Source organism: Loxodonta africana, chromosome 4 (assembly GCF_030014295.1).
Source record: "Loxodonta africana isolate mLoxAfr1 chromosome 4, mLoxAfr1.hap2, whole genome shotgun sequence".
Taxonomy (NCBI): domain Eukaryota; kingdom Metazoa; phylum Chordata; class Mammalia; order Proboscidea; family Elephantidae; genus Loxodonta; species Loxodonta africana.
The window spans coordinates 87858335-87872451 of NC_087345.1; positions in this window are offsets into that span (position 1 = coordinate 87858335).

Sequence of the window (14117 nt, forward strand, 5' to 3'; positions counted from 1 at the left end):
GGGTTCCTCCATCCCCTTTCTTGCTCATCCCGGCCTCACTTAACCCCACCCCTATCCAAGGCTGCTGGATTATACCCCCTTTAAAACTTGGGCTGAGTTGTCCCTTTCTCCCTTTGATGCAAGCTTTAATTCTTATTAGGAATATTGTTGTTGAAAAATGTGACTTTTGGATGTAGGAGCTTGCGTCACTGGAGGTTTGCAAAATGATCTTTCCTGTTAGAGGGCAAAGGACTTTTACTTTTAAGGGAGACTAAATGGTTTTGGAAGATCTAGGAATTAGGCTGACCTTAGGGCAGTTTATGGAGGGCTCCGTGGGCTGGTGCCCCAGAGTTAAGGAGACGGATGAGGTGATAGGAAGCTGGCAACCCTTTCCAGTTTGATGAGGGCATCTCAAAGTGCCCTAACCTCTTCCCAGCCTCTGGGTGTCCAGGACCAAGGAAGGCAGAGGGGAAAGGCAGAGGATAGATGGAGAATTCCACAGAGCAGGTAAGGAAGTCTTGAGTCCCTTCCAGGGTCTGAGATAGACTTCATAGGGATTTGAAGGGTGACGGCTTGTGGAACTTTGCTCCTTTATAAGAAGTGCTCTCTGGGAAAGCCGAATGCCCCCAGAAAAGTGTATTTTAGTGAACTGGAGAAAGCAGAGGAAAATGATGGGGGTAATGGAGATTTTATAAGGTTGTCCTTTTTCTGGAGTTCTCAAGGAGTGGGAGAAGAAAGGGCCTGGAAAGGGAGGGAGTTCTTTAGTTTATTCTTCCCAACCACAGCCAAGCTGGGGAGCAGCTGGCTTCTCCAGAGAAACCATTTTTATACAGAGTGCCTCTTGGTCTCTCTCTGAGCTGACCCAGCCATACCAGATCATTGCCATTATTAACCTCAATAATAACAAGAACAACTTCCCCTTGCAAAACAGAGCTCCTTGTGTGCCTTACTTTCTCTTCTTCCAGGAACTGTTCATTCCCTTCCCTGCCCAAAGAGGTCCAGATCGCTCTGCCCAAGATCCCCCTTTAATAACCTCCCAAAAGTCTCGGGCCCACCCATCACAGCCATTCCAAAGACATGCCTTAAATCCGGGGTTGGAGAAATCAAGACCAACGGAAATATGTAAATGTCTGAAATTGGGGTGCCATTTCCCTTCATCCCCTGAAACCTGGGGAGGCAGCATCTTGGAGCCACCTGGACTATCAAACAAACTTGCCTGGCAAATCCGTGGCACCATTAGGATCTGGGGAGCAGTACTCAATTGCGCGCCACAACCCCATAAAAAGGCAAGAGCCCCCAAAAGGGGCTATCAGAGGCTTGAGGACCAGGCCTGGGAGAGGGCACATAGCCTGCTCTTCCCAGCCAAGCGGGAATCAGTAGCGATCTGTTATAAACTTCCCCGCAGCCCTTACTCGCGCTCCCGGCCGCGGTGAGCGAGCCCCATGCCCGGGCCGCTCGCCCGCTTCGCCCCGCACCTTGGCCGCCAGCTCTGAACCTGGGACCCCGAGTCTTGGGCCTCACCCCCTCCTCGTTTTAATTACGTGATTGATTTTCATTTTGGCTGCGTCTGGACACCTCTGTCTCCGACTGTTTAAATCTTTCGGCTCCCTTTTTGCATTTCCGAGTCCTCCTGACGGGCTGCAACTTAGAGGCCGCCCTTTGGGCGGCCAGAGCGCATTGTGCGGCTTCGGTCTGGGGTCTCGGGCTGCTGCCTCACCCTACACTCCAACAAAATGGTCCTTCCACGGTATTCTGCGCGGCCAGGTCTGCAGCCGCCTCACCACGCGGGGCTAGGATACTGTGGTCCTGCCCATTCGCCTTTCTAAATTAAGTCGTGCTCCATTATTCTCTGATAGAAAAATGCTCCGTGTTTGGGTTATCACTCCTTGCCTGGGCTTGGAGGTGGGCTCTCTGCGTTTTTGCGTTTTTCTCTTCCCCGAATGAGGTGTGCGTAAGAAGGTCTGGATTGAGACCCGGAAGCAAGACGCCTGGCCCCTGGCTCGGCGGGAAACTCAAGTCCCTTCCCCCAAAAGACACGGGCTCCGTGCAGGCGGGTGAGAAACGCCTGGAAGAGCAGATTCGGTCACAATTTTCCCGGCTAAGCGCGGATGGGACCTAAGAGGTAGCGGTCCTGACCGAGGCCCCCAATCCGCAGTGGACAGTCGGATCTGATTTTCTGTCGACAGCTGCAGACAGAGGCTCCCTGACGGCCCCAGCCGGCACGGGGAGAGTTTCCTGGGGCAGCTGCGGACACCTACGTCCAGGAACACGCTGTTTAGCCCCTACATCGGAGGGACTGAAGGTGAGGTGAAGGAAAGGAAAGAGGGGAGGAATTTTTTTTTATGAGAGGAGTTGATTTGGGGTGGGGAGAGGAAGGGGAAAACATGAAATAAAGAAAAGAAGCCCTTTCTCCCACCTTAGCTGACCTCTTTCCCTTATATCTCTTCCTGAAGAAGAAACTCTTTTTCATCCCCAAGCCGCTGGTTTTCCACTGAATCTCTCATCTACTTACAACTAATAAACACTTCTCTGCTCTTTCTCCCAAGTCCTGTTCCGTTCTTTGATGCTTTCCAACAAGGCAGCGGTGAGTTGCTATTAGTAGTATTTTATGATTATATTGTTTTCCTCACGGAGTGGAGGGGCTTGGGGAATGTCTTTCCCACTGGGAAAGAAGTTCAGCAAAACTTGAGTTGGTTAAACCTTCCTGTCCCCCGACCTACAACACCCCAACTCCTGTCACCCCCCCTTCCCCAGACAGCAATGTTGTGGGGTAAATAAGAGTCCGCTTGCCTGGCTGGCTATTACGATTCTGAAGACGTTGGCATCTGTAACAATCATTAGTCAAAGCTGTGGAAGCCAAAGGAGCCGAGGAGTTGGACAGAAAAAATCTTGGAAATGATATACAGGAGCCACGGAGGCATCAATCCCGGCTGATAAGAGCTCGGGAGTGAGGCGGCCAGCTTAATTGGGCCCTGGGCACCATGACCAATTGGAGCAGGGGCACCTTCGGTTCATGTAATGACCCTGGCTCAATTTGGGCACCCTACAAAAAACAGTTGGGGACTTCAGTGCCCCTTTCCCTAAATTTCAAAGGCCCAATTTTGGCAGAGGGAGGCCTACATGCCCCTCCACCCTGGGAGCCAAGAGGAGCTGGCTGGAGGACTCTCGCCTTTCTTTGCTCCGTTTTCTTTTTGAAATAGGTGGCTAGCTTGGAAAATGCCACTGTTTAGGGAGCCTGGCCTGGGGCTTCAGGTTACAGTGACAGCCTGGAGGGAGGCTGTGGTCCCTAGAGTGGGTTGTTGGGGGGGGCGGATAACTCAGTTGGACTACACTTGGAAATAGCCTTGGAGATAGCAATGGAACCATTTGCTTTAATAAGCAAAACGTCTAAAAGATATTTGTTCCCCATCCCCATTCACCTGATATCTTTATAGATCATTGAGACAGAGATGGAGAGGGAGACAGAGAGATGCAGTGTTTAAGTCCTTCTAGAGGAGATCTATGCTCCTACACACAGATACATGCATTATGGAACCATCTCTAAACATATGTTCAAATACCTAAGTTTGCAGCAAAACTGCAAAGACTATAAAGATCTCCAAATATGTAGCTTCAATATGTAGCTATCTTATCGGTTAGTACCCTAAAATAAATCTAGATAAAATTTTTGAAATAGAGATTGAGCAACCCATGCATAGTTCTTTGCAACAGAGAAAAAATCTAAATATTCATTTAGATGTTTAGAGAGAGCTGTACCAATATATCCCAGCATATACATCCAACCACTATAGAAAGATTAGTAATGTGCACACAGGAATTCTGACAGATAACTGTTTTATTCACTATGGATCTATAAATCTAAAGACCTATAAATCTGCATTTAAATGTGGAGTAGAGAGGAGTGTAAAACATACATTCTGTTATATAGACATAGAATGACCTATAAATATATTTTCACATATACTGCTCAGAGGAGTGCTCATCTCTCTATAAAGACACGTGTATATTCGCACAGAGTTCTAGAAATGGGGAGTTCTCTGACTCTTGTGGGTATGGGGCGTTCCAGCCCACACTTCTCTGGGAAATTGATGAGGGCAAACTAAAAGGGTCCAGGAACTCTTATAATCTATGGCCTCATTTCCAGCACATGGGACCTTTTCTCTGGAGATGGATATGAGACCTGAAGTCTGGGCCCCAAAAGCATCCTGGCCTGATGAAGCCCAAACTGAGGTGGGGGTGGAAGCCTCTTCACTTCTTTTTCCTTCTACTCCCCAGCCCAAGGCTGGGGTTGGGGGAAGGCCCTTGAGGGGCTGGGGTATCTTTTAGAGGGGAGGGCTTATTAACATTATAAAATGGAACCATTTAGATAAAATATGATTTTATTTGGAGAGAGCTGCATAGAAAGATGTGAGAAGGCTGCAGGCTTTCACACACACCCCTGCACCTAGCTTAAAATAAAATCCAGTTACAGATATCAGAGAGCTTCCTCCACTCACAGGGCTCTAGACGGTGTTTTCTCTGTGCCTTGCTCCATCCCCTCTCTCCCATGGCTCCTGTGAGCTCTCCCTTACATACCTGGAGTCCCATCTCTGCAAGAAGGGACTTTGAGTTGGAGAAAGGGGTCACAGGAGAACCCCAGGACTCAAGGCATCTACCCCCAGGCTGAGGAACTCAGTCAGCCTTCCATGTTAGTTCTAAGCATAGAAGCGGTTGGGAGACCAGGGTCTGAGCCAACAAAAGGAAATGAAAGGTTGTATGGCTTTTTCATCTGGGACCTTGAGGGGGAAAATCACCAAGAAGTCCTTTTCTTACACTACCTAGAAGGGTGAGAGTATGACCCTAATTGCTACAGAATGCCTCAGCTATCTCCTGTCAGCGAGTGCAGACTTTCAGACCAACAGATCTCTGGTTGTGGAGGCAGAGCAGGATATTGGGGCTCTGAACTCCCTTTTATTTTTCTTCTTTGGTTTACTGGGGAAGGCAGGCAAGAAGGGGCCCCAGGTGGGCTCCCGGAAATGCAATCCAACCTAGCTGGCCTGCTTGGAGGCTTGGGGGAGAGTGATTTACAAAGCAAAACCTTAGATGCTACTTCCTGAGAAGTCACCAGATCAAAACAGCCTCCTCTGGGCGTTTATGACCGTCTCTACTCCCAACAGGAAAAGCACCCTCAATAAAACCTCAGCCCACACCCTCATCCTCTACAGGGGGAGGGGAAGACACAATCTAAAATGAGGGGAATGACCCTTACTTCCTCCACACACACACACAAACACACACACATACGCACACACGTGCCCACTGTGTTTTCCAGCCAGAAAGTTGGCTATTTAAAGAAGTATTTACTAGACAAGATCTTTCTCCACTGTCTAAGCAAAGAAGAAGCCCTGAGGGGTTTGGAGTTCCAGCTCAGAACATCCAGCAAAGGGGGATTCAATCAGATAAGAGTCTGGCCCCAAACTGCCCTCCCATACCCATAACCCAATTCAGGCCAACAGGACACTAAAGGTCACTGAGATCTGGGTAGTCACCACCCGTGGGGGCTATTTCATGGTTTGGGTTTCCCAGGGAGGCGGAAGGGAGGAAACTGGACAGTTGCGTAGGGCTGGAGGGGTAGGGATGGGGTGAAGAGGACAGTCTCCAGGCTAGACTAATGGAAAGGACAGGGGTGGGAGGGAAAAAGTGGGAAGATGGTGCAGCAAAAGTTTGAGGCAGGTTATCTTTATACTGGGACTCTAGCCTCTTTCATACCATAGTTGGGCACAGACATATGATTCTACATGTACAATGGTGGCCAGGGGCTAGGGATTTCTAGAGGGCAGAACCCAGCCTATCCTACCTCTCTGAGACCTGAGACACTTGCAACACCAAAGGGATCCCAGGTAAGTGTGCCCACACACTCTCCCTGCCTATGTGGGGCTGCAGATCATGGTAGAACTTTCTCTGTGCATGTGTCCAGGTGGCAGAGAAGTAGCTTCTGCCCTGCACCAGCTCTCCAGCATGCCCAGAGCCTCCTATTCCACCTCCCATTGTAGATGCTAAGGCCTGGTTATCAGAGATTGAACAAGGTCCTGGATAACCTAGCCCAACTTTCCCAAGTCCCAAATTACATTTCCCCTGCTTCCCCCTCACAGTGCTAGGCTTGGTATCTTTCTGGGTATCTCTGTTCCCCTTTTGCCCCTCAGTGACCCGTAAGGATGGAAGAGGGAGATGGATTCCAGAGTAGGGCTCAAGGCCAAGGAGATTTCTATCATCCCTGGTTCCTTAGCCCAGGTCTTGCTTGGTGACTCCTTGGGGTCCTGGGATCCCGTCAAAGAAGCCAAGAGAGTTATTACAGAACAAACAGAACTACTCCTGGTTAAACCAAAAACCCACTGCCATCGAGTTGATTCCGACTCATAGCAACCCTATAGGACAGAGTAGAACTGCCCCATAGAGTTTCCAAAGAGCACCTGGCGGATGTGAACTGCCGACCTCTTGGTTAGCCAGCCGTAGCACTTAACCACTACACCACCAGGGCTTCCCCCACTCCTGGTTACATGGACCTAATATAAAGGGAGAGGGGTGAGGAAGGGTGTGACTTTCTTGGCCCTCTAGCAGCCTAGTCTCCTCCTTAAATTGAAATCCCTAACCCAGAAAGCCCTAGCTTGGGAACCTGAGTCCAGATTGTCCCCCTCTCTGGCTCAAAGGGCTCCAGGGGCGCCAGTCCCACCAAGGAGGAGGCTCAGAGTGGGTGCTTATTTCCCTAACAGAAGAGAACACAGAATTAAAGCTCTGAATGACAATGTTTCAGCATTCTTCCTCCCAAAAAGTCAGCCCAAAGCAACTACAGTCAGAAGAGTCCAAAAGACCAAGAAAATCTACTTGGATATTAGGATGGGTTGAGGCACTCCAATAAAATTCCAGTGCCTCATCAACAGAACCAACCTCCCCTCTCCTTTCTTTCCCTGCCCTTCACGGGACCTGGTGACCCCATGAAAAGAGGTCCCCATTGGAGGAGAGGGTTGGTCTCGGACAACACTACCACACCATCCACCAGGGAAAAAAGTAAGTGTGTGTGTGCTTTAATTCTAACTCATAAAGAGGCAAAGTAGAGCAGTGTGGTTAAAGGTGGCTTTGAAAGTGGGGGCTTGATGGTTTCTGAGAAAAGCTTCCCTCCCAGGTGCTCATGCTAATCCTTCCCACCTGAACTCCAGCATTGTCCCAAAAGGAGCCCCACCCAGAAGATAAACAAGCAGAGGGGTGCTGACAGGCCCAGCTCAGACCTGAAGTCCCCCCTACCCCTGTACCCCTCTGCCACTAGAGAAAGGCTTGGAGATCTGGATGGCACAGCCCATCAGAACTCCCACCCTTCAGTCATCTCACAAAGGGCGGAAGACCAGGAGGAGAGGGGGAGGGGAGGGGAACCCAACCAGAAAATTAACCCCAGAACAAAGATCTGGAGACTGGGGGAGGGGAATAAATGCTTGGATATGCACCCAGAGAGGGTTTGCTTAGGGCCCGGCCCAGGTGTTTCAGAAAAATGGCACTTCTGCAATACACACATACTCTGTGCCATCAGATATTCTCACCCAGAAATAGGTTCTCATCTTTCTGACCTGACCCACAGAAACACAAACACCAAGAGCTACACTTTCAATGGCTATGTCCTTTGATAGCTATTGACCATGATACCGGATCATCATTTCGTCTATTATTATCATCATCTTATTAAACAGATCCATCGACTGTTTAATAGGGGAGGGGGTCATGGTTCTTTGTGCTCACTCCCTTTCCCAGAACTCATCTCTTAACTGGCTGAAAGTTATCGAATAAACTAGAGGTGCAAAACTCAACTTTCTAAAAGTCTCCACAGCTTTATTTCCTTTCTCAATCATGCCTGAGGCAGTTTGATAAAGCTACTGTTTCCTGGGGCATTTCCAGAAAGATAAACCAAAAGGGGTTTCTTCTAATCGTCCCACCTGCTCCCATGAGGATCAGAAGAGAATGAAAACTTGTAAAAGGTAAGTGTATAGGGAGTAATCACAGTCAGAATTTGAATTCAGGACTGGAATGCATATCCACACCTGAGTTCACACCTGTAAATCCCAGAGAATTGGATAGGATCACGCTGTCCAACATGGGAATAATCCAGAGGACACCCCTACAACTTCATATCTCTGTACAATTGAGATTCACCTAAAGACACAACTTTGTCAGAACCAGAGGGCACACGTGGAAGACTCCTCAGAACTAGTTCAGGGACAGAGGGAGGGGTGCCAGGGTATTCTCAGCATCACTCCTACCTTCTGCACCTGAGATAGGGAGCTAGCCCGGTGGTGGGGAGGGAGGGAAGAAAGGACAAGAATGGAAGGGAAGAGCGAGACAGACACCCAAGTACTTGTTTGCTGATTGGTTGGTGGGGGCCCTGTGACCATGCTTAGCGCATGCCTGATTGGTTGCTTGACCTTTTCTCGGGTTAAAGAACTAGGAACAAAATTGAACGCTTTCCGGGTTTGCTGGGGCACCTTGGCACCTGGTTGACACCCCATCCCCCGCTCCAGAGAGATTTCAAAATCTAATGCAGGGAAGGCGGGGGGGGGGGGAGTGAGAAAACCAAGAACCTCAGGCTCCGTTTGCATTTGTTCTGCTTCCAGGTGGAACTGACAAAACAGTAAAAAACTGACCGTTGCAAATTATTTTAGGGGAAGGAGGATCTATTACCGAGCGGTGAGGGGGGTATTTAAATGGAAAGTTTGAGCCTAAGGAACAAAAAGGGGGTAAGGGAGTCATTGAACCTCCAACAAACTCTGTAAATCTATAAATCATACACAAACTCATACACTTCTCTACACAGAGAGGAAGGGACTGGTACCGAGATTTGACAAGGAGCCTGGGACAGTGGCAGACTCTCGCCTGGGTGTGGGACTTTGGCGCTGGCCAAATTCTTAAAGACAACTGCGCTTGCTCCCTAGGGCCCTGAAGGGGCCGGAGGGAGGGGAAGGGTCAAGTTATAGCCCCAACGGAAACTCCCTTCACCCTGCCGCTCAGATCAGAAAGTTTCTAGAAATCTTTAAAAATCACAGGCTGGGGGAGAGGGAGTCGAGGAAGGCAGGTAATGAAGAAGGGAGGGCCTGAGTTAACTTTTCTAATGAGCTACAGGGAGGGATCATCTGGAGTCCTAACGCTTTCCGGGGAAATAGAGGTGCCAGGGAGTGGGAGGAGGGATCCCAAGTAGTGGTGCAGGACTGAGGCCCTGAGGGAGGCGCTGGGCACCTGCGCTCCTCTCACAGGTAAAGCGACCGCTAGAGCGAGGAATGGGGCTCCCCCAGACACCTCATGTCTTTGCGCCTCTGTCCGTTTTTCTCTCTCCCAGAGTCTCTGCCTCCACTCTGTAATTGCTGGATTTTTCCTCCATCCCTTGGGCAGCAGGGGCGGTGCCAACAACGTCTTCTCCCACCCCTCAGCCGCACCGCTCCAAAAAGCCGGTGCCCAGACCCCTTCGCGCCCCAGGCGGCCCCTGTCCCTCCGGGAAGGCCGCAGACCTGGCTCGCCTGATCTGCTTCCCTTGCCCTTCTGGTAGCCTAGCCGAATCTCCCTCCACTGGCCCGCCTGCCTTCTGCACTGCTGCGGAAAGCCATTCACTGGGTGTCCAGTAACCTGAGTTCACCTGTGGCCGCTTTCCTGGCGTAGCTCTCGCTGACTCACGGGGAGGGGTGCGCACTCGCAGGTGTGGAGGACACGTGCCTCCCATACCCGACGCCTCTGCTCCTTCTGCCCAGAAACACGAAGAGAGCCCCAGCCTGAGGACTGACCCCAAGACACGATGCCCAGATTGAGTTGAGTCCTGTCGGCTCCACCCTACCTTCCTCAGGGCCACTCTGCCCTCTGGGCCCGGGTTTCTCAGGCCAGCTTAGCAAAGATGTCCCCCATCCAACGCACATTTGCACATCACTCACAGCACGAACCTCTAGGCCTCAGGGACCTAGACTTACCCAGGCAAGGAAGCCAGGAAAGACTCCCTCAGCTGGCGGAGGTGGTGGGGGGGGGAGCGGAGACGGGGAACAAACCGCACTGACCCTAGACAAACCAAGACCACAGGCTACTAAGGAAGCTGGGACAGCTGCCCACCCAGGGCTGGTGGGGGGGAGGGGCTGCTTTAGGATCCCTGGGCTCAATCAGCCACCTCCAAGATGTTTTTACCAGTCCAGGCTTTGGACTCAGAGGCCCCAGAGCCCTTCTTCTCTGCCTCTCTCCCCAGCTACCCACCATGCCTGGACTCTGGGGCACTGGCCAAGGCCTGAACTCGCCCCTCCCCAGACCAGAGGGGCCCAGAGGCACTTTTCACTTTCACCTAGCGTTTACACACTCCTACAAACACCAAACACCCACCGGCCTCGGCCATCTGATTTTGTCCCAACTGGGAAGGGGGAGGAGGCCAGGAAGCCCTGGCGAACCTTAAAGAACCAAAGCCAGTTGACCCATACCAGGAGGAAATAAGGCGTGTGGGAGGAGGACTGGTCTGGGGACACAAACCCTCATTCCCCTTTTATCACCCAGCCGAGTCTTCTCTTCTTCCCACACCCTAGCCTTTATTCCTTTCCTCCTTTACCCTCAACCTGCACCCCAGTTGAGGATGCCTGGGGAGGCCTTCTTTCCCTCCCTTTAATGAGTGGGAACTACCTTGGATTATGGAAGGGGGGAGCACTTTGGTAAACGAGAGAGAGGGTCAGAGAGAGAGAGAGAAAAATTAACTTACAGCATTCGCCTGGGATTCATTCGCGAAGATGTAACCTCTCTCGCCACCATCCCCAGCGCCGTAATCCCCTCTAACTGCCAGGCCCTCCGTCCTAGCATTAAACCTCACCAGCAGCTGCGTGGCTGGACAGTTAAGATTATATATGATGTAAATATATTGTGGGTTTGTCAGCTCTCCCTACACCATAAAACTTGGTTTAATGATATCACGTGGTCCCCCAAGAGCCACTCACGGGCTTGCCTTCAGGCCATTCACATAAATAACCTCCAAAAGTTTCAAACTCCTAAATTCACATAGAAGCCTTTAGTATTTCTCTAATGCTCAGTTACACTAAAAAGCCCGGGTGCTGCTCCTTTGCCCCCCTCCCTGCACCCTTCTTGCAGGGTGGGAAGGGGGGAGAGGGTAGATCCTTATTTATTTACTTACTTATTTCCATAAGGACCTGTCGCCATCGAGGTCGTGTTGAAATTTTTTTCTTCCTATTTTTTTCCTCCTCTCTCCTCTAATTGCTCAGAGTGGGCCGTGTCCCTCTCTTCCCACTCCCCCGGGAAGGTAAGTCATGCTTCTTCCCCTCTTTCTCGCTGCCAGAGGGGGTGGGTTCCAGGGTGAAGTGGAGGGGCAGTCTCCATGGTCTGGGTTTGGGACCCAAATGCCCCTCCACAAATTCCCCCAGAGCGATGCCAAGCCCTGGTACTTGGAGATTGTGCCAGGAGGCTTGCTAGTGGGGGGGCACCGCCCCAAACCCTGAAGCAGAAGCCTCTGCTCAGGAAAGAAGCAAGGGTCTGGGAAGTACCCACTCCCAGTGCAGTGCGGGGGAGTAGGTCCGAGGCCTCTGGCTTCCTTGCCGATGTTGACGCTGCTGAAGCAGAAGCTGGGGCCTGAGTGCAGGCCTGCAGACTGTGGGGGTGGGTGGAGGATAGCAGACAGGCACAGCTGCACCTACTGAAGCCTGCCCAAAGTTGAGGCAGCAGTCCTTGGCTGGCTCCTCCAGGGAGGAGAGGCCTAAGCCCTGCTGGGAAGAGGCAGTAAGTGCATGGTGGGGCCAGTGCACCCTGCCCGTCTGGTCGGGTCTGACCACCATTACCCCTACCCCTGGCAAAGCCATTGATTCCCCTGATGGGGCAGTGCGTCCCTCCCTTGGGGAGGAACGGAGGGCCTCTGCAGGCTGAGAGGCTGGGAGGGTGAGCATGGGCGCCTCAGCCTCTTCCTTAGTTAACTGTTACCCATTGGAGATGTCAGTGCTTCGCCACGCTTCATCGCTCGCCCAATAGTTTTACTCAGCATGGAGAAAAAATTAAAATAACTCCCTGAAGAAAATTACACATTTTATTTCAGAGAGAGAGAGAAGGAGTTGGTGCTGGGCTGGGCTGGCTACTGTGTGCAAGTTGAGGAGAGATTACCAGGGCCTAACCTGGCCTGAGTGCAACGTGTAGGAGAAGGGTGGTAGCAGTGGGTACAGCTCAATAAACACTTGTGGAGACTCCCTACGTGCCAGGAATGGGGTGGAGAAAGGCTCTTGAGTCTTTTAAAAAGTGACAGACTGGTAGCTTAGGGAGTGAGACCCCGAGAAATCAGTCTTTATAATAAACCCAAGGAGCATCAGCCTTAATAATCATAAATATTCTCCCTGGTCTTCTCCGCTCCCTTGCCCTCTTAGCTTCTGGGGAAGCCTCCTAGCCTAACTCCTGAATGCTCCCCCATCTGTGTGGGGGTCCTAGGCTCCACTCCAGGAAATCACCCTGTTGTGGGAGGCACAAGAGGAAATGCAGTAAAGTTTTATGGGCCCTTCCCACATTTGTTTCTCCTGTAAAGTGCTTCCTCCCCTACCCTATCCCAGGAGCCTAGAGCAGAACAGAGCAAAGGCCCAGCTGGGGCTGAGGCCAGCCTCACCACCCATATTATCTGCCTTTTTCCCCTCCTTTGAGCCTACCCTCCTCCTCCACACAAAATCCCAGAGATGGACTGAGATAAATGATGGCAAACTGATGTGACTTGAGCACAGGTCTATGCAGTCTCTACTCCAGTTAATTGTCCTATATAGCCTTGGGCCCTAGAAGGTGGGGAGACAGTGGGAACATTCCTGCCAGACAAGTACACCCTGCGGGCTGCCTTGTGCTCTCCCCTTCCCCAGCACCATAGAAAGCCGAGACACATCTCATCCAGCTCCCCTCCAGCATCACTTAACCAAGCATTACCAGCTCCCTCTGGGGTCCTTCTGGGACCAAATGGACCCCTAGGCTGAGGAATCAGCCATCCCTCTGTGTCCAGCAAGGCCCCTTCAGGACCACCCAGCCTGAAGAGATCTTTAGAGGCCCAGGAGTGTCAATGTCTGAGCACGGCTGAAGCCACTGATCCCTGCATATTAGCTCTGGCATGGGGTGGGGGCTGCTGCCAGTCTAGAGGCTTCAGATACATCCAGCCAAGTTGGGAATGGGGTGCAGAGGCCTCAGTGACTTGGACAGCTACAGCATGGGCAAAGCTAGCACAGGAGGCCCTTCTTGAAGACAAGGATTGGAACAGGAGCTCACTTTCACCTCCTCTTCTCGCTGCCCCTAGAAGTGCCTAGATTTTTTTTGTTTTTTAAAGAAGATTAAAGGCTGTGGGGCTCCCCCCCACACTCACTAAAGTGATTTAGACACTTTTACCCAATACATGCCCCAAAGAGAGGAGCCACTGCATCTTTACTCCTGTTCTCTATTCATCTTTATTTGATATGACAAAATATAGTTTCAGGAAGGACCCGGAATCAATAAATAGTTGGGCAACAGCAATGGGGCAGGAGGGCACAGAAAGTCGTGGCAGGGACTATAGGGCAACCAAAAGCCTCTGGGACTGCTTACTGAGGTCCAGTGGCAGGTGACCCCAACAGTGGAGCTAGCGGGCTGGGGCTGCGGGCCTGAGCGGGCATGCAGCTTGGCGAGGGCTGGGGAGGTTCCTAGGTTCTCCCGGAGGAAAGAAGGTTTGAAGAGCATAGGGCAACAGAGGGGGGCCTAGGCTGACGTTCAGACATCTCCCCCCTTTCATATGCAAATCATTAAAAATGAAGTTCGAGTTTAGACGCGACAAGAAAGCACCCCGAGTCTGGCGCCGGGTTCAGGCACAACCACTCTCTCGCCAGCCGGCGGCTGCCTGGCCAGTCCGGCCAGGAACAAAGGACAGGGCGAGGCCGGAGGGTCGGGGCAAAGGGCCTTCAGCGCGGGGCCCACCTTTACTCGGGCAGGCCGCGCCGGGGCTGGGAGCCAGCCAGCACGCCGCAGCCGTCTGGAGCCCCTGCGGAGCTCGCCCTGGGACCCGGGTGCTGAGCAGAGCTGGGGAGAGATAGAACAGCTCCGTGGGAACTCGGGGGCGAGGGAGATGCGGAATGCCAAGGGAAAGCGCTTTGTCTGTGAGGCGGGGGAGCCGG